This window comes from Lynx rufus, unplaced genomic scaffold (genome assembly GCF_022079265.1).
Source record: "Lynx rufus isolate CCGP_SWC_20201006 ecotype Redwood Valley unplaced genomic scaffold, mLynRuf1.p SCAF_16, whole genome shotgun sequence".
Lineage (NCBI taxonomy): Eukaryota > Metazoa > Chordata > Mammalia > Carnivora > Felidae > Lynx > Lynx rufus.
The window spans coordinates 5888082-5899199 of NW_025814830.1; the positions used below are offsets into that span (position 1 = coordinate 5888082).

Consider the following 11118-nt stretch of genomic DNA (forward strand, 5'->3'; position numbering starts at 1 on the left):
AAGGATGAATAGGGGTCCAATGGGGAGAAAAGGGGGGCAAAGTAGTAGGGTGCATTCTTTTATGCTCCCAGGTCTTAAGACTTTAGAGCATCTTCCCACTTAGTCTTCATAAAAACCCCAAATTTGGGGGGGAAATTATTCTTATTTCCATGTTACAGAGGAGAAAAGTGATGCTAAGAAGAGGTCACTTGGGCAGGTTCACTTGGCTCAGAAAAGCAAAGGGAACAGCATGTGCAAAGCCCCAGGGTTGAGAGGCTTCTTGGAATTTCTAAAACACAAATCAGATCTTGACTCTCTCTGTATTAAGACTCTGAAAGCCAGAGTCTTTACTTTAGCACTGCTTCATTCATTCATTCATTCATTCACTCATTCATTTAATGCACATTCTCTGAGTATTTCTGTACCCTGCCCCCATAGGGCTCACTGTCCAGTGGGGGAGACAGACCTGTCTTCCGACAGTGATGTCCCAGAGTGGGCAGGGCTGGAGTGACGGAACCCAAGAACTGAAGGAGCCCAGAGGGGGCATCAGACCCAGGCTGGGGGGTTCAGGGAAGACTTCCTGGAAGAGGGGACTTGGAGCTGAGACCAGGAGAATGGAAGGAGCGAGGCAGGAAAGGAGAGAACAGCATATGCAAAGGCCCAGTGCACTTAGAAGCCTCCCAGCTATGAGAGAGCACCCTGCTCCCCCCACCCAGTCACAGCCATGAGGGGAAGGGAGGACTGGGCTAGGCTTGCACTGTCAAGCTGGGTGGATGAGTAATGAACTCAGGTCCAACAGAAAGGCTGGGAGATGGGAGTGGAGACCTAGGAGGACTTAGGCATGGAGGGGCATGGGGACTGGAGCCTGGGAAGGAAAGAGGGCCAGGTTTGTTCAGGGACTGGCAGTGGGAGGTCAGTGGGGGTCTCGGCTCTGCCCAGACCAACCGAGGACAGGTGTGGCCTGGTCTGAATGTCAGGAGAACCTCGGGGAGGTGAGGGGTCTTGGTCTGTCTCTCTCCCTGTCTTCCTTTCTCTTTCTTGGTCTTAATTGTCTTGTCTCTTTTTCCATCTCTGTCTCTATGTCTCCCTTTTCCATTTCTGTTCTGCCTCCCTCCCTCCCTCCCTCCCTCCCTCCCTCTGCATTTCTCTTGCTATGGGGCTGATGGGGGCTGCACAGAGGGGCTGATGTGGAGCCAGACCCCTCCCCACTTCCTGACTTGGCCTCTTGTCCCCTGTTCACAGACCCCAGCCTCCGGACTGTGACCACCAGGCTCACACCTGGTCCCGGTCCCTGCCTGGCCCCCTGACTTCAGGACCCCACCTCCTAAGGCCCCCAACGCAATGCCTACCTCCCTGGGGCCCCGCCGGGACATGGGGGCCTGAGCGCCCACTCGAGGGGCTCTCAAGGACAAAGACAAGGCCTCCAGGCCCCGCGCCCCACATCTGCCCTCACCTCTGCCTCGAACCCAAGCTGAGATCCTGGGCCTGGGTCTTCAGGAGGTGGTGGTTGGGGATCCCCCTGCCTCCAGGCTAGAGAAGGGACTGGAGGTGGGCTGGGGCTGTCAGGGAAGGAGGGTCAGCTGGATCCGACATTTGGGAGAGGCCCCCTCACCCTCCAGCCCACTCCCTCCCCTTCTCTCCCCTACCTCCCTTCACTGATGTCTTCTACTTTTTTTTTTAATGATAAAGTCTTAAAAACAAAAAGCCACCGATCTGAGTTCTTGTGTCTCTTTTGAGATTCAAATACTCATCAATTTAAAGCACCTGAATGACTATAATAATAATTGATACTCTCTCTCCCTCCCCGCCCCCTCCCGCTCTCTCCGCTCTCTCCACCGGCGCTCCCACCCATGGCTTTGTGGTTTAAAACGCCGTCTTTTTTAGCTCATTATTCTATAGGTTGATACTACACTCTGCTGGGCGGTTCTTGGCATTTCAAAACAGGGCTCTCCTGTGTAGCATGGCTGGCGACAGGTCAGCAAGGGGGCTCCGCTGGCTGGCAGCGAGGCCACAGGAGTGACTGGACCTCACGATGACATTGACGAGAAGGCGGTCTGGTTAACTGGACCCCAAGAGAGATCAGAAGGGCCCAAGGCCTCCTGAGGCCCTGGCTTGTGTCTGACACCTGGTTATCTTGGCCACAAGCCTCAAGACCGGCCCGGATTCAAGGGAGGAGAAGCAGATTCCACCCCTTACAGGGCAGCGAAGGGGGGCTGCGAACTCACAGCTCAAGCGATGGGGAGGAATGAAGAATTATGGCCGCTTTTGCATCCCTCTCCCACACTGTGGCTCACAGATGACTTTTCTTCGTCTGTCCCATGGGAGACAAATGCAGTTACCCAGAACGGTCCTTGGAAACATGTATGTGTGGCCAACAGACCAGACTCCAGCCCAACGTGCCTGGGTTCAAATCCCGGCTCTGCCCCTTACCAGCCCCATGATACTCACTTGGAACACGCAGACCTGAGCTTGGAAACATGAGGCCCTCAGAGGCCATCTCAAACCACCACTCACTCAATACTCATCTTTTTTTTTTTTCTTAAGTTTATTTTTTTTTTAATTTTTAAAAATATTTTTATTGAATTTTGAGAGACAGAGAGACAGAGTGAGAGCAGGGGAGGGGCAGAGAGAGAGAGAGGGAGACACAGAGTCTGAAGCAGGCTCCAGGCTCCGAGCTGTCAGCACAGAGCCCGACGCGGGGCTCGAACTCATGGTCCGTGAGATCATGACCTGAGGAGAAGTTGGACACTTAACTGACTAAGCCACTCAGGCGCCCCCTTATTTATTTATTTTGAGAGAGACAGAGTGTGCGTGTGTGTGTGTGCACGCGCTCACGTGTGTGAGCAGGGGAGGGGCAGAGAGAGACAGAGGGAGACAGAGAATCCCAGGCAGGCTCCCCGCTGTCAGCGCAGAGCCCCATGCAGGGCTCGAACTCACCAACCGGGAGATCATGACCTGAGCGGAAACCAAGAGTCAGACGCTTCACCAACTGAGCTACCCAGGCGCCCCATCAATACTCATCTTCTATGATGCCGCAGCCTCTGGACCCTCGTGATGCAAGCAGGGAAACTGAGGCCCAGGGCCCCCAAGCCTGTTCTGTCTCAGGCCGTGTGAGGCTTTGACCCACAGAGGCCTTGAGCCCCGACCAGGTGCTCAAGGGATCAAATATCCCTCATGGGAATCTCAGCTGCCGTCAACTCCAGGATCTAACGATCCCGCCGATCCGTTCCCAAGACACCATGGGGCTCAGTTGCAAATTGGAAGTTGCTTGGGTTTAGACCCTTGTTTGGGGAAAATAGCTCAGTGCCCCTTCCGGGCCTCTGTCCTGGCTCCTCCCTTTGCCCCGGATCCCCTTCTCCACCTTCTCCGGCTGAGTCACCTGGGCAAAGATGCAGGAGAGGCCATACCAAAGCACCCCCCTCCTGACTGCAGTCCCATCACTGCCCCATTTTGTTTCCTCCTACTGTCCCCTCCCTGGAATTCTCCCCGTCACTCGCCCGTTCACCTGGTGCCACCTCACGGCGAGTGCCCGGGGAACAGGTGGGGAGAACCAGCAGTGCCTTGGAGACTCAGCTGCCTCCACCCCCATTGACTCAGGCCACCGTGGTCTCCTGGGTGTGCGGCCCTGCTCTCCGGGCCCATCAGCGGGACCGCCGTCTTCAGGGGCTGGTGTCCTGGGGTGGGAGACCCCCAAAGGGTTGTGCAAATGAGCACATGACAGGAGGTTGGAAACAGTAGAGCAGGGTGGGGGTGGGGAGTTACCTGCTGCGAGCCGGGTGCCAGGCTCTGTTCTAGAAGCTTCATGCCTGCCAACCTGGCAGACCCTCACCGTGAAGGAAGTGCAATCACTTCCCCCATTTCCCAGATGAGGAAAGTGAGGCCCAGAGAGGTGAGGTCACACGGCAGGGGACTGTGGATCTCCGTTCCAACCGGAGGCCTAGAAGCTCTGAAGCCTGTGCTCTACCTACGCCCCCACCGCCTCTCATTTTGAAAAATCTAATTCAGGGGGCACCTGGGTGGCTCAGTGGGTCGAACGTCCCGCTCTTGATTTCCGCTCGGGTCAGTCTCAGGGTTCAGGGGTTTGAGCCGCATGGCGTCAAGCGCTGAGATGCACCGCCTGCTTGGGGTTTTCTCTCTCTGCCTCACTCTCTCTGCTCCTTCCCTGCTTGCGCTCTTTCTCTCTCTCTCAAAATAAATAAACTTAAAATATATATGGGTGTGTATACACACACACACACACACATACATATATAATTCTAAGATTCTATGATTTTTAAAGGGGCTAATATGAACTATTCTCTGTTAGATATTATTTGGGCCATTAAGATTAGTGTTTATCCTCCCCAAACTCCCCGGGACTGAAGTGGGACCGGTGAGGGACAGAGAGGAAGGACTTCCCGGCCCTCCTTTGAGGGCAGTGGGGGGAGGCGGCGGGGCCGGGCCAAGGCCTGAGGTCGGCTGCAAGGGGAGGCCTTCGGGGGGCGATGGGGGAACTGGGGACGCAGGCGGGTGGGGGAGGGGCAGCCCCCCTCCCCCTCCTCCACCGGCTGGGCGACTGGAAATGCCTCTCGCTGAATCCTCTCTAATTAAACCAATTGGATGTGCCACCGGGGACGAGGGAAACTGGGCGGGAGGTTAATTGTAACTAAAAATACCTCCCCCGTTTCCTGGGGCGAGGAGGCAGCGGCCGCCGCGGGGGAGGTTGGGGCCGGGCAGGCGTCCGGAGTGGGACGGGCCCGGGAGGTGGGGACCCCGCGTGCCGCCGGGTGGCGGGGCTCGGGCGCGTGCGGCTGGGGGAGGGCGGTCGGCACGGCGCGTGTCCGCGGCTGAGCCTGTCACCGCGCGGCGCGCGCGTGTCCCTGAGGAACGGCTGGGTCCCTGGCTGTGTCTGTCACGCTGGGCCTCGGTAGCCGTGGCGCGATGGGGATTACGAGACGCTGGGCGTCGCTACCCGAGTCCCGGCGGGATTGTGTGGCAAAGCGGGTCTTCTTTATAACCGGGGGCCGCTTCGTAGGAGTCCGTGGCGGTGTCTCCGTGTGTGTGGCTTTGTAGCCTCTTGTGAGCTGTGTGTCCAGGACAGCAGGACTCTGGGTCATCCCGCTCGGGTCCCCGTGAATGTGGGGCAGGCAGTGAGCCTGGGCTCCCTCCAGAGGGCGCCGGGGAGCCACGGAAAGCTGTTTGCAACCGCTTTATTGGAATAAAATTCAGTGCCATAAAACCCTTCCATTTAAAGCGTGCGGTTCGATGGCTTTCCTAAATTCACAGAGTTGTGCAGCCATCACCGTAATCAATTGGGCAACATTTGGATTAATCCCCAAAAGAAACCTTCTACCCCTTACCAGCCGCACCCCTCCGCCCTAACTCCCAAGCCACTTTCTGGCTCAATGGGTTTGTCGGTTCCGGGCATTTCAGAGAAATGAAATCATACAGTATGTGGTCTTTTGTGTCTGGCTTCTTCCACTCGAGATCGTGTTTTCGGGCTCATCTATGTTGTAGCGTGAGTCAGTGCTTTGTTCCTTTTTATGGCTGAATATTATTCCATTGTCTTGGAAGGATTTTTTTTTTTAATTGAAATGAGGTTATTAACCTATTTTTTAGGTTTATTTATTTTGAGAGAGAGAGAGAAACAGAGCACATGAGTGGGCAGAGGGGGAGAGGGAGGGAGAAAGAATCCCAAGCAGGCTCCACACTGTCAGCACGGAGGCCGATGTGGGACTCGAGCCCACGAACCGTGAGATCATGACCTGAGCTGAAGTCAAGAGCCTGGCGCTTAACTGACTGAGCCACCCAGGCGCCCCTGTCTTGGAAGGATTTTGAGCACAGAAAGGACAGAATCGGGTTTGTGCTTTGCCTGGGCTGCCACGCAGAGGGTGGATTATGGGGGGTGGGGGGTGATAAGAGTTGGGTCGAGTCCCCCGGAAAAGATACAGTGAAGTCTTAATTCCAGGACCTGTGAATGTGACCTTTTTTGGAAACAGGGTCTTGGCATATATGACCCAGTTAAAATGAAGTCATAGGGTGGGAGAAAATGAAAAGGCTTGACTTGGGGGAAATATTGTGACAAATATATATGTGACATATATAAAGGACTATATATATCAACCATGTATTAAAAAAAAAATTTTATTAAGTAAACCACCCCATGTGGGGCTCGAACTCACAACCCCCAGATCAAAAGCCACACGCTCTACCAACTGAGGCAGCCAGGCACCCCTATAAACTATATACATAATATAAATAACTCTTTCAAGTCAAGAAGATGATTCCTTTCTAAGAGTCAAAATACCGGGGGCTCCTGGGTGGCTCAGTCAGTTAAGCATCAGACTCTCGGTTTCGGCTCAGGTCATGATCTCACGGTTCATGGGTTCGAGCCCCGCACTGGGCTCTGCGCTGGCAGTGGAGACCCTGCTTGGGATTCTCTGTCTCCCTCTATGTCCCTCCCCTGCTTGAGCTCTCTCTCGCTCTCTCAAAATACATAAATATACGTTTTTTAAAGAGTCAAAATACTGAATATAAATTACAAAAAGTAGACCAACAAACGGCTCCTAAGCCCGCGAAAAGATACTCAACATCATCCGCCATCATGGAACTGTAATCACAATCGCAATAAATATCGCAATAATTACCATTAGCCTGGCTGATGAAAGCTCTCATACATGGCCGGGAGGCGCACACGTTGGCAAGACAGCTTTGGAAGACAACTGCAAAGAACCTACTAAAACGGAACCCACGTGCGTCCCGGGACCCAGTGACTCCACTCCTGGGCGCGTACTGCACAGAACTGCACACGTGTGTTCACCAAAAGCCACACGGACCGTGTGGTCGTAGCAGCATTAGCTGTAACTGGACCCCGGCCAACTGGCCATCAACAAAAGAATAAATTAAACAAAGCGTGATGAATTCATACAACGGAATGAATACACCACAGCCCCACACAACATAATGTCAGCCAAAGAAGCCAGACACAGGAGGGTCCATTGTTATGAGGTTCTAGAACGGGCAACACTAGGTGATGATGTTAGAGGGCAGAGCGCTGGTCACCCCGGGGGCCTGCGCTGGGGCGGGGAGCGCAAGCCAGCTGCCGGGGAGGGGGGGGCTGGTCACGGTCTGGTTCTCTGGATGGTGACACAGACATGTTTCGCTTCCTGGGGAATTTCACCAAGCTGTTCACTTACGACTTGAGCGCTTTTCTGTATGTTATGCTTCAAGGGAAAGTTTTAAAAGGTCGTTGAGTGAGTGCACACCCACCTTGCATTTTGAAAGATGCTGCAAGATCAAGGTTGTATGAATTCCCCTCAAGGCGGCTGCAAGTTCCCGTTCGCGCACATCCTAGCCAGCAGTGAGCATCGTCGATCTTTTTAATCTGGGCCAATCTGGTGGGTGCAAAGCGGTGTCTCCGTGAGCTTTATTTCCTGCGGGTTTGAGAATGTCCAAGCCACAGCCCCCCACCTGGAGTTTTTGTGTGCATTTTGGAACAGACCTAATGCCCCAGATTAACGGATGATAAGAACTTCTGTTCAAGGCCATCAAATTCACCCTTAAGGGGCTGTGACCCCTGGCTCTTCAATTCAGACAAATGCCCTGGTGGCCATATCTGGGCATTAAGAGTCTTTTCCCTTCTTCCAGCAGGTTCCCTCAGACTCACCCCGTAGAACGGTTTTATTGGGTCAGAGCCCAGGGGATGCTTAAATCTTTTTGGCAGACATTGGGTGGCTTCCATTTTTAGCAACGCACCCCCCCCCACTACACACACACACACACACACACGCACACACACACAAAGAACTCTGTTTCTTGCCAATAGGACATTAATTTTATGTTTTAATATGAAACAAGGAGGAAAAGCAGGAACAATCCTGACAAGCTGTAATGTTCTGGGGACATTTGGCTGTCCAGTGGGTGGGAAAAGCTCTGACGTTAGTTTCTCCCATAAACCATTTATCTTCCTATTTTTAACACCTTGCGTCAGGGAAGGTATTCTCAGGGGCCATAACAGAAGAGAGCTTTGACCACCAAAAACTGAAAAAAAAGTTGAGTAAAGTCACCATAGATAAAGCCAAAAGACAAGCAGCAGACTGAGAGAAATGTTTGTAACGTCAATAATGCTTAAGACCCAGCATATATAAAGAGCTACAACAAACCAATAACAAAACGACAAAGAGTTTAGGGTTTGAACCAGCACAGAAGAGAAAATACAAATGGCTCAGATGCTTGGGCTCACTGGCAATCAGGGGGAATAAAAATAATATAAGCCAGTACAGCATGTGTGGAAGGACAGGTAGGAGAATCTATCAAATGACCTATAAAAACGTACTTTCTGGGGGAACCTGGGTGGCTCAGTCAACTGAATACCTGACTCTTGACTTCAGTTCAGGTCATGATCCCAGGGTCGTGGGATCGGGTCCCGCATTGGGCTCTGTGCTAAATATGGAGTCTGCTTAAGATTCTCTCTCTCTGTCTCTCCCTCTGCCCCTCCCTCCGGCTTATACTCTAAAATAAAAATAAAAATAAATCATTTAAAAACCGTACCTTCTCTTGGACCAGTGATTCTACCTCTAGGAATGTATCCTACAGATGCACATGTATCTGGAAATGACACACATACAAGAATATTCGTGAGAGCTTTTTATAGGAGCAAAAGATTGAGAACAGCTTAAATGTCTCTCCATATAGGCCTGGTTAGATAAATGTTTGGCACATCCACGTAACGGGCCAGTAGACAGCCAGGCAAAACAAGTCAGCCGGCTCTGTATCAACACAAAACCATCTCCTAGAACAGTGCCTGGCACATAGTAGGGACTATTGAGCGTTTGCTACTCTGGCACAACGCATGCACTTTCTCTGGAAAGATGACAGAAATGGACAGAAATGTAGATGGTTAAAAAGGAGTGCAACCTTGCAGTCTGGGCCAGGGACCCCTCGCAGATGCTCTTTCCCTTCTGACCCCTGATCGCACTCCTGGGAACGTGCCCTAAGCAAAGGCCGGAAGTCTGGGGGGAGGCCCGATGCCGAGGCAGGTCGGCCCGAGTGCTGTGCAGAATGGACGGAAATGCGGTAATGGACGTGGGCAGGCCCGGCCGCTCCGGGAGGAAGCCTCCGCGGCTGCTACCCGAGGGGTCGGGCGCACGAGTAACGACCGGGACGTGTTCACGTCAGACGCTTTGTGGAAAGACGCAAACGGGATCTGCCGCCGTCCCCGCCCCAGCGCCCGGTCCCGCGGGCGCGGGGATTCCGGGGGGTGCTCTCTCCTTGCTACTACCTTTTCCCAGCCTCCCCGAATCTTCTATCGTGGAGAAAGCCTTTTTAAAAATAGGAATTCGTGAGGCCCCAGAGCGGTTTCCTCGAGTGCTTAAGCGTCCACTCTGGATCTTGGCTCCGGTTTTGATCCTAGGGTTGGGAGCTCAGGCCCTGCCCTGGGCTCTGCCCTGGATGTGAAGCCTACTTAAAAGCAAAAGCAAAAAAGGAATTCAGGTGCGGACAAAGAATCCTCCATATATAGGAAGCTGTGTGCCGTTGGCTCTACTTGATTAAGAAGAGACGCAGAAATCATCCAAATACAGAACAGTAGGAAACGGGTTTTTACAAGCAGTGTGTCTACACTTGGGAGATTTCACCGCCATCTTTAAAAGGCAGTTTTTGGACAAATTTTTAATGAGCTGGGGAAATACTGATGATCCGTCTCAGAACTGTCAAATGGGCCAAGGGCACAGTAGCACCTTGACCAGTTTGAAGACGTCTGGAGACACATGCACAGAGAAAGGCGCGTGGAGATTGTGCCCCTGAAGGTGAACCACGGTGGATTCCTCCTTCCTTCCCTACATCGCTTTTCTGTACCTTCTCCGGGTCCTCCCGGGCTCCTCACTGCAGGGGACACCGGGTGGGCCCGACCGACCTCTGCACCCCTGGCAGCACAGGCTGGAGGCCGCGGCTGGTCTCCCGGCCGCCCCCGCAGCCGCCTTCTGGAGAGAGCAGGCTCCCGCGGGTGGACTCCCTCCAGACCCGTGGGCGGCAGAGGAGACCCCCAGGGTCACGGCCAGGACTGGGCGTCCTCGAACCCAGCGGTCCTGGCAGCGGCCTCGGAGGGTTCTGTGCTGTCGTCCTGGGTGTCACTCCGGAGCACGCGGCCCAGATCCGCGGCTCCAGCCTCCCACGGTGTTATAAATACCCGATCATCCCCACCACTGTGTTAAATCTCTTCCTGCTTAAAACACCTGCAGCGGCTTCTATTTAGGCTCTGACCCCTGCCCCCCACAAGCGTGCATTGCTCGTGCATTGCTCTTACACTCCGGGGCGGGACGAGGGCACAGGGTGCTGAAATTTGTCCCGTGCACTTGTTTTTTACCGTGGTGAACCACACTGATTGTTTTTCAAGTGTTAAATCGACGCTGCATTCCTAGAACAAACCCCACTTGGCCAGGATGTGCTTTACTGTGCTTTCTATAAACCGCTGAGTAGGAGTCGCTAAACTTTTACCGAGGATTTGGTGGCTGTGTTTGTACAGGATGCCCTAGTTTGCTTTTCTTTTTAAAAAATGTTTTTACTGTCTATTTATTTTTGAGAGAGAGAGAGAGAGAGAGGAGTTGGGGGCAGAGAAGGAGACACAGAATCTGAAGCAGGCTCCAGGCTCTGAGCTGTCAGCACACAGCCTGATGCAGGGCCCGAACTCAAGGACCGCAAGACCATGACCTGAGCCAAAGTCGGACGCTCAACCGGCTGAGCCCCCAGGCACCCCGGCAGTCTGCGCCCTTCAAGACGTTTCTCCCTTTCAACGGAGCCGCGGGATTTACCAGCATCAAGTGGTTCACCGCATTTCCCAATCGTTCTCATGTGTGTGGCGGGGTGGGGCTGGGGGCCCCAGGGGACGAGGGAGAACGGCCATGGACCCCACAGCAGGAATGGCCCCGGTGACCGTGCGGGACGCGCGGGCCCACGTCAACACCGACACCGCCACCCCCGGCCCAGCTCTCAAAGCGACGGACGTGCGGACGGACACGCAGGCCTCCCTGGTCTGAGAAAAAGCCGGGCCGTGGGGCCAGGGGAGAGCAGCAGCCGTGGGGAGGCCAAGGTCCTCTACCTGGGATCCGGAGGCCCTGCTGGGTCTTACCCGCCCGCACCTGCCCCAGGATGCCTCAGAGGGCC

The 11118-nt window shown here is 53.9% G+C and overlaps 1 long non-coding RNA gene across 1 annotated transcript; it reads right to left on the reverse strand.

Annotated features, from left to right (window-relative positions):
* Positions 1 to 6553: 6553 nt before the first annotated feature.
* Positions 6554 to 10557, reverse strand: LOC124510975 (uncharacterized). Its single transcript, XR_006961788.1, has 2 exons — positions 8509 to 10557; positions 6554 to 7352 (listed from the first exon to the last, which is right to left on the reverse strand). It is a non-coding gene; the product is annotated as an uncharacterized LOC124510975 (long non-coding RNA).
* Positions 10558 to 11118: the final 561 nt, after the last annotated feature.